General features: G+C 43.6%; 1 protein-coding gene and 1 long non-coding RNA gene across 3 annotated transcripts in view; one reads left to right on the top strand and one right to left on the bottom strand.

The window, feature by feature from the left end:
- The window catches only part of AFG2A (AAA ATPase AFG2A), a 1,612,935-nt gene that overhangs the window by 505,217 nt on the left and 1,095,487 nt on the right, over nt 1-12,231 (bottom strand). The window lies entirely within an intron of this gene.
- LOC146862353 (uncharacterized) lies at nt 8,836-10,517 on the top strand. The gene is made up of 4 exons (XR_014978428.1): nt 8,836-8,982; nt 9,297-9,410; nt 9,501-9,613; nt 10,150-10,517. It is a non-coding gene; the product is annotated as an uncharacterized LOC146862353 (long non-coding RNA).

Raw genomic sequence — 12,231 nt, forward strand, 5'->3', positions numbered from 1 at the left:
TATACTGCTCTTTAACTGTTCTGTAATAAATTCACTATTTGCCTTATTTTTTTATCTAGAATTTAGTTCTTTATGCTTCCAATATTTTATGCTGTTTAACTCTGCTAAATTGTGTTTTCCTGATGAGGACTGTGGTCTCTAATCACTACATGAACTGGAGCTAAATTATTTTGGGAAAATATCAGGGTGATTAAATATTGGGGTTCAGATGAATATTGGGGTTCGGCTGCCACATGTCACTCACCAGAAGCATACCTTCTTTGCCATCCTTTTAATTGGCTGACTTGTATTCTTCTATAGCTTAATTTTAGAGAACTGTTTTTTTCCTTTTTGGTTCTGCATGCCACAAGAGTGAATATGTTTTCCAGCTTTCTCCTTTGTACGCTTCTCCCCGCCAAATACTCGCTTCCTGTTGTTCTCTCCCTCATGGGCTGCTCACTCTCTCCTATATTTCCTCCACCAAACATCTCAAGTCCCTCACACTCCGTGTTGCTCTATTCCTTGTGTGGTTCTCCCCTCCTCCCAATTGCTCTCTCCCTCATGTGCTGCTTTTCTCCTACACCCAATCCAGCTTTTTATATCATCTTCCCCCATCCACTTCCAGTTGCTCGAATACAGGATTATCAGTTTTGGTATACATGTGTTAATTCAACCAAGCAAAAGCTTCTAATTTAGTTTAATGGTTCACATGCAGGAGAGCTGCCTATAGGTTGCTGTAAAGCTAACGGTAGTTCACGAGCTACTCCTGTGAGAAGCCTGGTCTGCATGATCTATTAAAGCACTAAAGACATCTAGCTGCACTGGTTAGGAATAATATTCGGCACATTGCGCGTGCTTTATTTAGTCAGGCTCTCATGTGTGCCTCTGATGCAGTATATTTGTCCCTTTCCAATCTTGCTTTTTGGAAGCCAGCTTATTCAAAGCCAAGTTTCCATATTAAAAAACCCATAAAACCAATAACCACCAGAAGTTCAGAAGCAAACTCAACACCCGTGTCTTTTGGCCATTACTAATCACATTCTTCATACATTCTTTAATTTTGTTCGATTTCCTACAGCTTTAATAGCACTCAAACAAGTGTTGGTTGATTTGTCACAACTCTAACATTTTTTATATTTTTTTCAAATCAATGCACAGATAAATAAAAAAAGTTATTTATTGAGCATTTTGTTGAATACTACCAGCTCTATTTTTCAATCTTTACAGTCTATAACATTGGGTGGGAGGGTCAAACCCAGCAGAGCTACTAGAACTACTGTTTGTAAGTTTGCTGGATTCTACTCGCAGGTCGTGAGTGGCAGCTTCAGTGTTGAATAAAGATGATCATACCCAACTATGATGTTCTGTGGTACGGTCTTCAACTTAAAGAAGGCTTACTGACAGCACTAATGATAGCCTATTACAAGAAAACATTGTAGCGGTGAAAGTACACAAGAGAGTCATCCATTAGAAAATATATTGAGGGGAAAGAGCCAGTCTTTATCTCTTATGTTCAAGGACAACACTAGCAACCAATTTGAATCCAAGTCTGGTTTATTTCATGCATCACCCGCTTCTTATCTACAACTCAGAAACGCACAATTAAGGAAATCTACAATCTATTGGTACTATAAATTAAAGTGTGCCAGTCCCGCAGAAGGTCCTAACTTTTTTACTTCAGGCTCATTGTTCTTTTTAAATGAATTATTTTTAATTTTCTTCAAAGCCAAATAAACAGACACAGAAAAAGGAAAATCACACACATTGCCCTGTCTTACATTTTAGTTTTAGTGTTAACACTCGTTCTTTCAGTATTATACAGATGTACCCTACACCCCCGCCAAAGTAAGTAGCCGAGTAAATGTAAATAGGTCACAGCATTGCTTTTATGTTGTACTGACCTGAATACAGAGCAGTGGATGCAATATCACTCCATTGGCCATTGTGAGACTATTCCCCCAATCCATGGAGGTGCCTCCTCCACAGCCACACTTTACTAAATTTCTTGTGGCACCCACTGCTTTCGTAGGTTACTTGTTCTGCCTCCATACATATATAAATCTACACCAGCCGCCACTCGTTTATAGTTGGCATAATCCGTAAGGCCTATTTCCTTGCCATGTACCTCTTGTTAACTAGGAGGGCGAGCACTCAAAATAGACGTTTGGGTCTGGAAATGTCCACCTTGCTGAGTATCCCTAGGTTAACAAGACGTATTGCAACTCATTCAATATTAGCTGCCAGTGTTCCTGCACTTTAATGCACCCCCATACTGCATGTAGGTTCAGCTGTCTCACATTTCACAAAGGGGAGTGTAGGTGCTCTCCCCATTTTGTAAAGTCTGCTTCAGTTATAATAGACCTTGTGTAGAAATTTCAGCTGTATAAGGCGGACTCTGTACCTTATAGCCACCTCCCTCTGGTGCATCTGGGTAGCCTCCCAATCAAGCTCTTCCCCCAGTCTCCCACTTATCCCTCAACCTGCAGAGCCCATCAGGCAAGTTATTAATGAGAATTTTGTAAATGGCAGATACTGCACCCGGTCCTAGATCTCCCAAGACTAACGTCCCTTTAAGTTGAACCGTTGCAAGTGGTGAAGCTCGAACTCTGCTCGTAGACTGTGGAATGGTTTCATTGTGTCTCCCTCTAGCATGGCCACCTCTCTCAGTAGATTTCCTTCCCATAGTGGTGCTTCCCTGGTGATTTTGCCCTTCCCTCCCAAGGTGTCTGTGGCTTTCTCCCAGGCCAATAATGTTGCTTGTGTTCCATGATAAAGCCGAGTTAGGCCCCTCCCTCTGTATAGGTAATGCAGGAAGGAGGGCGTTACCAGTTTCGTTCTTTCTAACTGAATAGACGGTTTGTCCACAGGGACACATCTCAGTCCTTCACAGGTGCAATATCGGAGTTCAGACTCATTGTTGACCATCTTGTTACATTATCTTCTAGTTCTTTGAGCTCACTCACCTTTGGCCGTTTGTAGCAGATCACCAAAGTGCCTGGTGCCAGGACAAGCTTGCAGCGCCATCACACGAACGCCGTCTCACAATGACTGAGAAGTGGCCAAGGCCTGGAAACTCAGCACTGCTGCAAGGCCTAAGAACCTGTGGGTCTTCGATGCCCCTGCGGATACTGACTCAATTCTATGCCACACGGGTGCCAACGGCAAATCTCACCGCACTGCCCTTCTCTTTAACAGACAAGTATAGCAGAGGTGAGAGGGCAGACTTTCTGTCAGGCGCTCCCTTTGGAGCACTTCTTTAGTCAGTGCAGCACTACCCACCTCCTGCATGTATGAACGCGCCACGTACAACTGCAAGGATTTGTGCACGTCAGTTCCATCCAGCTCAACCCACCAAAAGGGCCTCGTTTACAATTTATAAGGTTGCCCTGCAATGTAGGGTGTCACTAAACAGCACAACTGAATGATCGGCATAAACTACAACGCAATGAGATGTAAAGACAGGCACATTTAAAGCAGAGATCTCTCAAGGAAAAATATAGTGTTATTACATAAGGTCGAGCAGAAAAAAATGCCATATTAACCTTATTAGAACATACATTGTCTAAACAAACGCTGCTGTAATCTGTTTGCACTACTGAGCACCAACGCGTATTCTCTCTGATTACAACCAACTCCAAGAGGTGTTCTATTACTTACTACTCGTTGCCATGGCAGGCCTGGGCGCGGCAATGCTGTGTAATGCAGCTTCCGTTCTAAGGCACAGGAATGAAAGGGGTCCAGACTTGGACGGGAGCTCTCATCGCTGCAGCACAACGTCAGGCACTGTCACATCAATCAATCTGCGGCCGCGACATCTGTCAGAGAGGAGACAGTGGCTGTCCACACAGGCGGAAGTCTGCTAGCCGGGCCTGGCACACAGCTTTAAACTGGCACTGCCCGGGGCAAGCCCTGTCAAAAAGCACATGCCTGGCGATTGTTAACACGACGATCAACGGCTAAACATATCAGGGAAATTATTTTATGTAAACCCTGAAGATGGACTAAAAGTATTCTTGTGTATGCACCACCCTTTACAAAGAATGACGACTTTCTGCAACAGTCATAGCAGTGATTGATGATGTATTTTCTTTGTGTAAAAGTGGAATGATAAAACCGTGTGCACGACAATGTTCACTGGGAGCAGATGTTTTTTGTAGAGCTCAAACCCCATTCGATCAGGCTCTAGTCTGCCAAGAGAATGCAGACTATGGAGTGACAGGCAGTGGAGTGGCAGCGCGGGAGCTGGAGGCCTCCACAGACGTGTGAGCTTTTCACGCTGCCATGTGTGAGCCAAAGGCCTACTCAAGCAGCGTGAGAGGGAAGAAGGGTCTGACCCAGGCCATCTTGGCCCACCTCCACGGAGTGACAACCTTGGGGCTAACCGGGCTGGTTATGATAGTAAGGGTCAGGACAAGCAATAGGCCTGCCAAAAAGAGAAATGTGTGGGCTATGTCAGTGTGTGATGAGGAGGAGGGAGCAACCCGGAGTGAGAATGGGCGAAAGGGATTGGAGTGTGCAAGGCACACTGGCTGAGACTTAAAACGAACAGGGAATGCACGACCTATTTCTCTCTCAAAAGCTGATTTGGGTATAATCTGGTGGAAATAAGGACATCTAAATGGATGTACCCAAGTGCTACCGGACTCCATGGAATGGGATGCAAAATAATTGTACAACAGAGTCACTACATCAGTGAACAAATTGCTGTCGGCCCCTATTCCTTAAAAGAAAGGGCGATTGCGCTACTACTTTTTCATTTTTAGTTTAGGAATTCATCTCGGATAGGCAAATAAAAAAAAAAATTCCATGCATAATGACATATAGGGACGGCCACACCCCATCCCGACAGAGAATTTTATGGACATCAACACCCCAAGCCAACATGACATGGCCTCTGACTCATGCCCTGTTCAACAATTCAGTAATGTCTTTTGGGTATGTGTTTCTAAGTGCTGAAAACAACAGGTGTTATTATTACTAAACGTAATGGTACTAAACTTTGCAACCTATTAGGGATGAAAGACTCAGATGGCCATGCCATTTTCCCAAGTCATCATCTTCAGAACATACCAGAAGTTAGCACCAACCGTGAGAGTCATCTGGGCAGAGCGCCATGCCCATAGGGAGGCACGGCGTTTAGGACCCAGGACCATCCTGGCCCAGTTTGCTTCCGGCTCCAGCGATGTGCCAGCCTTCATCGTGACTTCCTATCACCTTGCATCGCAAGATGCGGTGGGGGCGACAGGAAGTGCAGGAGTCACGCCCTGTACACGTCACTCCTGCCCGCCACTGCCACGATGAGCGGAATATATGATACCTTACCCCTCGCCTCTGCCTTTTAGAGCAGAGCATCACGGCAGGAGCACAGGACAGCGAACACCAGGCGACTCGAGAAGCCCAGCTCTAAGTTATTGGGCGCATTGGTAGCCAGAGCCCGAGGATCGGGTTTTGGCCTCATTACCGCCTCTTTCCCATGCCTAATTATTGAGTGGGTCACAGCAATTTGGCATATTATTTTCCCTCGGCGTTCAGGCAGCTATGCCTTATTTTTAATCTTCGTGCCAGACTATTAATTGGGTCACCACAAAACTGAATGAGCAGGTAATTTTATCCTGCTGTAATAGGTGATGGTGTAATAGACCCCATACCTGAATTAGACCCAACATCTCTTTCCTGGTGCCAGTCAAACCAGTCACCGTGTTCGGTATCACAGTTAGCATGTTTATTAATGATGTCAGCTTGAGGACTAGAGATTTTGTCCAGGGATCTTTTATTCCACCAACCTTTGCTGTCAATTCCGTTCATCAAACCAGCTTTTTACCCCTTGGCCTTGTTACCTACCGGCGGGCAACAGTTCAATTTGTAACAGATCCTTCATCTTGCGACGGTCTCAGGGCAGTGAGCTACCACATCAGCACGGCTTACAGCTCTACGCCAATTTCACCTCCTTGTCTTGACCCTACTTCCTGACTTGGTGGGGTGGAATCGCAGTGCCCCCACTACCAATAGTGGATATCCAGCCTAGCAGGGCCAGGAACACGGATCAGCTGGACAAGAGTTAAGTGGTGGGGAGAGAGAGGTGCATTGTCCTTTGTTCATCAATGTTTTTTTGCTGTGCATCCACCATCCTGTTGAGTCTTTCTGTGCCTTTCAGGGTTGTGTGCGCCCGTTTCATTTTTGGACTACTGTGCGGCTAACGCGGCGGATCTGTTTTTTGCATTGAGTCCCTCACCTAATTTATTTCCCACCACCATAATAAGATTTTGACTGCTCCCTTTGTTTTTGCCTCTTGTGGCGTTTGGCTTGGGGCAGCTGTATACCCAATTGCTCCTCACCTCCCCCCTTTTTAATCTAGCTACCCACTGTATTTTCCAGTTCTTCCCCATTAGTCATTTGCCTAATGGCTGCTAAGAGAGGCCGGGTCAGGAACAGAAAGGGGAGGGAACCCGAGTAAACCCAGTTGTTGATGCGGGTCCTAGCAAAGTTAGGCGATGATGGGGGTTTAGATGTTTCTGGGTCACAGTCTGAGCGGGATGAAGAAGGGACAGTGGCTGACCACAAGCGGCTGCTTTCAGACCAGTGAAGCGTAGGGCTAAGAAACAGGTGCAGGCCCCCTTTAGCATGTTGGTTGAGGAGGTACCAGCACCAGTTGTACTTGATGCCCCTTCGGCACCCATCCTTGTGGCCCAACCCAGCATGGAAGGCCAACATAGCACCCAAATTCAGCAGCCTATTCCCCCTGTATCCTCCCAGGCAACAGCTGCTTCCCACCTGCCAAACTCGGCTGAGTCCCAAGGGGTCTATGCTGCTCTGGCGGGAATTAGGCAGACTCTCCTAACCCTGTCTTATGGGCAGAAGGGGCCACCCTGCAAGCAGCTCCAGAACCCCATAGTGACTTCCTCTTTACTTGCTCAGCTGCAGACTACCATTCTGCCTTTGACGACCTCGCCGCTCCCTCAGGAGTAGCCATCCCTTCTTATGCAAGAGCAGTTGACAGATCCGCAAGACGCTACCGCACAGGTTTTGGGCTCGGCTGCCCAATTGCTCTCCAGGCTAGCCACCCTAGCGGATAAGGTAGATGTGCCCCCGTCGCCAACTGCCCTGTCTAACGACATTATGTCCGCTATCACGGATCTTGAGAAACAGGTAGAGGGAATCAGTAGATCACGCACTGGGAAAATGCGGGCTCTCAGCGAAGATGACAGGCGAGCCTCAGTCAGCTGTGGCAAAGGACACCCAGCGTGAAATCAGGTAAAAAGGCTGACCAGGGAGGGGAAAAAGTGGGTTCTGCATCTACTATGGCTATTATGGGTCAAGACACTTTGCTATACTGACCTGGTAAGTTAGCTTCACATGTGCCTGTGCATGTGAAAGAGAAAATCTGGAAAGGTGATTTTGTGGATATATTTTCCTTGATAAGAGCCAAACAAAGGGATTGTGATCACAAGGATAACAAGGGTAAAGATAGGTCAATCCAAAGACAAGGAACCCAGGGTAGAAGAGTCAATCCCAAATTGGGTATTTGGTTTTAATGTATTTATGTCTGTAATGCTTGAGAAGAAACCAGAGATCGCAACATCAATGTTATTTTATTCAAATAAGATACTGAAAGCACATAATGTGTATGGGGGCACGGTGTGGTTGGAATATGACCGTGATTTTAGGTGGGCTAAAGTGGAGGATACAGACATACGGTGGGACCTATAATGTTCCACCAGAGGAGCATTGATGGAAATAAAAAGGTGACTGGGAACTTCCCGTGCAGCACATGCAGTAATTGAGATTCAGTCATTAAGGGTAAAGAGAATTTTCTAGATGGTGTTAAACATATATTTATCTCCATGTTTAATTGTAGGACAAAGAACGGAATTTACTTAATTGTATGTCCCTGTGGGAAAGGTTATGTGGGGGAAACATCTAGAGAGATTCGGGTACGCCTCAACGAGCATAGATCTGCGGTGAGGACAAAGAAACAGAAAGCCCCCCTTACTGAACATTGGACCACCTGCAATCACATAGAAGATGACTTGAAATGGTGTGTACTAGAGAAAATAACAAGAACTCTTAGAGGAGGAGACCTAGATCAAAAACGAAAAGTGAGAGAACAGTTCTTCCTTTGTAAATTTAAAACATATATTTATGGATTAAATAACGGGGAGGAATGGAAGAGAATCCACAGATAGTCCCTGTAATTAGTATGATGAATAACCTGATAGGATAAAATAGATTATGATAATTTATCAATATGTGGTCCATTTGGGCAATACAACAGTACAAGTAGGTTTTTTATAGGTAGCTATTGTGATGTTACTGTGCAAAATACCTATAGCCAACATAAATGCTCTTGGCGAAAATATGGGTGTAGTATTTTAATAATAGAAGCCACCGTGCTTGTTGTCATGCAAATATGTGAAATGAGGTATTATACAGTGCACTTTTTAGTAATATCCTCGTTACAGATGTTTAGAGTAATTTCGAAATGGGATCAAAGTCAATCTCCGCACTAGAAGTATATATGTTATACTCAAGGGAAGATAATAGGAAATGAAAAAAATCAGTTGGTGCAGTTACTGTATAACTAGCGTCACCTCATTATACAAGATGGCCACCATATTTAACATCAGAAAGGACTGAAGTATATTCAAAGTGTCCATGTTTCCATTCATAGTCTCTATATGCATTCGAATGTTCTCAAAAACGAAAGACTAACTGTGAAAATTACGATTAGTAGAAGTGTGGTTGGCGATATCAGGAATTCTAATATAGTCCGCTTTATTTTCATCTGTATAAGATGGCTGCGGCCAAAAACAGATCTAATAATGGTATGACATTTGACCCTGGAAGTAACCCGACCCCGGAAGTAAATTTCTGTTTAATTGACGGAGACACTGGAAAATTAGGGGCAGTCTGAACGGTATATATAACAGCCCCAACTCCCTCAAATTTTAAAGAACTCTTGGAATACGTCCCGACTGGTTGTAACGCGACTCTCCTATTATCAAGGTGAGTGGAACAGAGCTTTGAAATAGAACAGCGGAAGTTGACACTACGGGTCTATTGTGGCGGTATGTTTTCATGCACCAAGTATTTTTCATGCAACATATAAATATCCTGGAGGCAAGAAATAGGATTTAGTGCCTTTTTGACTCACAATCTTCTATTTTATCATACGTTTTTATTTAATTCTACAAAAATGATGTAACTTTTCTACGGATTACTCAGTAAAATGCGAGAGTACCGGGATTAAATTAATAATTAGCTAAATCGGATCAGACAATTTGGTGATACGACTGTCTTCTACTTGTGTATTTATACAGCCAAATTTAGAGGTCTAATAAAGGACATCGTTGGAGATATAAAAAATCCCAATATCCTTGAGGAAACGTCATAGACACGGGCACATCTGAATATATATAAAACAGATGGGAAAGGTGAGCAACAATTCCCCCGCTTAAAACTTTCACTGGACAAGTGAGCAAGAATAAACATATTGACAAACTATTTTGTTTTGTTCCCGGTAGGGAAAAAAAAAACCTGCGCACGTTGACAAGTGAATTTTTGTACCTGAATTCGGACATAGAGACATTGATAAATCTCTTTGAAAATGCCCATACCTTCTTTCTATATATAAAAGGTTGGTTCCTTTTGCTTAGTACCCAAAAGACAATTGATAATTTTATTTAGTAGTATAGAGATAAGAGTAGAAGGGTGCGCTATTGTATTTCCATTCTAATTGGATTATTAAAATGTTTCAGATAACTGGAGGTGTAATTAAGACACCAAGAAACAATCTCTTTTGCATCGAGATGAAATGCAACATGTCTATAAATGAATCATTAATCTATGTATGTTATTGCCTCAATATACGGACGCTTGCGAGTATGAATGATTGAGAAAGGCTGATGATCTTCAATTGGGTTATAGCTTTTTCGTTAATTTCTCATTGAAAACATGTTTTTAAGTTTTGTATCTCCACAACCTTTTACAGGGCCCATCAATACAATATTCCATATGGGTCATAGCTCCCTCCTATTGTTTAGCCTCTTACTCTAAATTGTCTAAAAAGGCTTTTATTGGATGCTTGAATTGCCTGTAGCCTCGTCAATATGTCAAACTATCTCTTGAAATTGATTATGTATGCATTGTTTTTTGTTTTATTTATAATTTTAGGTTCTACAACACTGTTTTGTCTGTCCTGAAGAAGGTGGTGTAAACCAGCACTATCCCACCGAAATGCCCTGTCGACAACTTCTGTTTTGAGAATTGTTTTTATATTGTGTAACTGTATGGGCATTATATATTTTAACTTATACATGCACATTAACTGCATTTGGATAACATGAATACATAAAGTAATGTGATGTACTACTGTGTCACCTTAACTGTGGATATACATAGGTGAATGAGATCTATTTGTATTCCTTCTATTCAAGGAATAGCATGTTTTTAAGATGAAATTAAAATTGCATTGTGTTTTTAATATTGTGTGAAATGAAATAACAAATTTGTAAGAACTTCTTTCAATAAAGAGTTATTTTTATATTACTGGCAAGGTAATTCATTTAGGATTCCATTGTTTACATACATACTGGGGCACAATGGAGCGAATGAGTACGTATGAATGAGGACAATTTAATTAGATAAGAATCCCAAAGGGAACAGCCTATTGTTATCTATCTCAACCCAGTTCCCTTTGTTGTTTTTGAAGAGTCTCTCTCTTTTTTTGTTTGAAACCAGTGAGAAGTCAACCTGTGGTTAGAAAGCATCAACCATAAGACCCTGCATAAGCCTCTTTTTTGCCAGCAACTCGCTGCGGATAGTAAGGGTGCCGTTGAGAGCACAGTGATCTCATGGCACAGCGCGATGGAATGACACTGTCCCGGGTCGGTGTGTGAGTATGCGTGCACTGACCCGTGAGTCATGGGAGATGTCATCTCCCACACCAATGACTATTATGAATTAAGCAGTGGCACAGGGGTATTGTGGCCCATTATAGCAGTGTGTGTTCAGTCACAGGGAAACCTTGAAAGGCAATATATAAGGTAGAAAAATTATAATCCCCAATAAGTGAGTTTTTGTACACTGTCTGTAAATCTTGGGGGCTGTAATCTCAGTACGTCTCAAGGAAGTGATTTGTTACCTGGGTGAGCTCCTAGTTTTGGGGCTGCCAGAATCTGGGGCATGCTTTTGGTCGCTAAAGTGCTAACTGCCCTCTTCGGGGTCCTTGGGGTGCCCATAGCGCCAGAGAAAATATACAGGTCCTCCACGAGCCTTACTTTCCTTGGTATTGAGATATATACTGTGGCCAGTGAGTGCCACCTCCCTCTTGACAAGGTTCAAGCCTTTAAGCAGTCGATTGACGCTGTGCTTGTCTTAAAGAAGGTGACTCCTCATCAGCTTCGGGTCCTAGTTGGCCTGTTGAATTTTGCCTTGCGGATTATTCCCATGATGATTTAGTGGAGGCCTTGCTCACAAAGTGCATACGGATGTCCTATGAAAAATGTTTTGCACATTATGTTGCATGCGTGTAACATCCCTGATGTGTTTGTTGCAGTAACCATCTATCTTTTTCTGAGTACCCTAAAAGAGCAGGGAAGGCCTGTATGTTATGCGAGGGCCAATCTCTCAGCCATTAGGTTCTTCGCTAAACTGAAGGGCGCAAAGGATATGAGTGGTTCCTTTCTGATTAAGAAAGCGTTATCTGGTTGGGCTAGGCTTGACGGCTTTGTAAGCGATGACAGGCATGTCCTTGGCCTCCTCTTGTCTAACTCATGCGAAAGCAGTTTTCGTAGACAGCTAAAAACATGGCTGTTTAGGCAAACCGGATAGACTTACAGGTCAGTTAGCTCTACACAGCATAGCATCATAGGTGGATGACAGCTATCTCCCCCCAGAGTATGTTTATCAGCGTGGGGACACACCGGTGGTGTAACCATGCGCTTTACAAATGAATAAATAAAATAGCTTGCAGAACATGTGCAGTTCTCCGTATGAGACTACATTGTTTGCTGCCGCCTTCACTGTGGCCTTCTATGGGGCCTTTAAGTCAGCAAATTAGTGGGGTTATCTAGGACCGATTTCGCTGGGGGCCTGCAGTGAGGTCATGTTCGGTTGGATGAGGAGAGGCTAATGATCTGGTCAGGGAAGTCTAAGACTGATCAGGAGAGAAAGGGTATGATGGCTGAACTCAGAGCAGCCAAAGGCTCCTCTCTTTGCCCGATGGCTCACTTAGGGTCGTATTTGGCTATTCGA

This window comes from Triturus cristatus, chromosome 2_2 (assembly GCF_964204655.1).
Source record: "Triturus cristatus chromosome 2_2, aTriCri1.1, whole genome shotgun sequence".
NCBI lineage: Eukaryota > Metazoa > Chordata > Amphibia > Caudata > Salamandridae > Triturus > Triturus cristatus.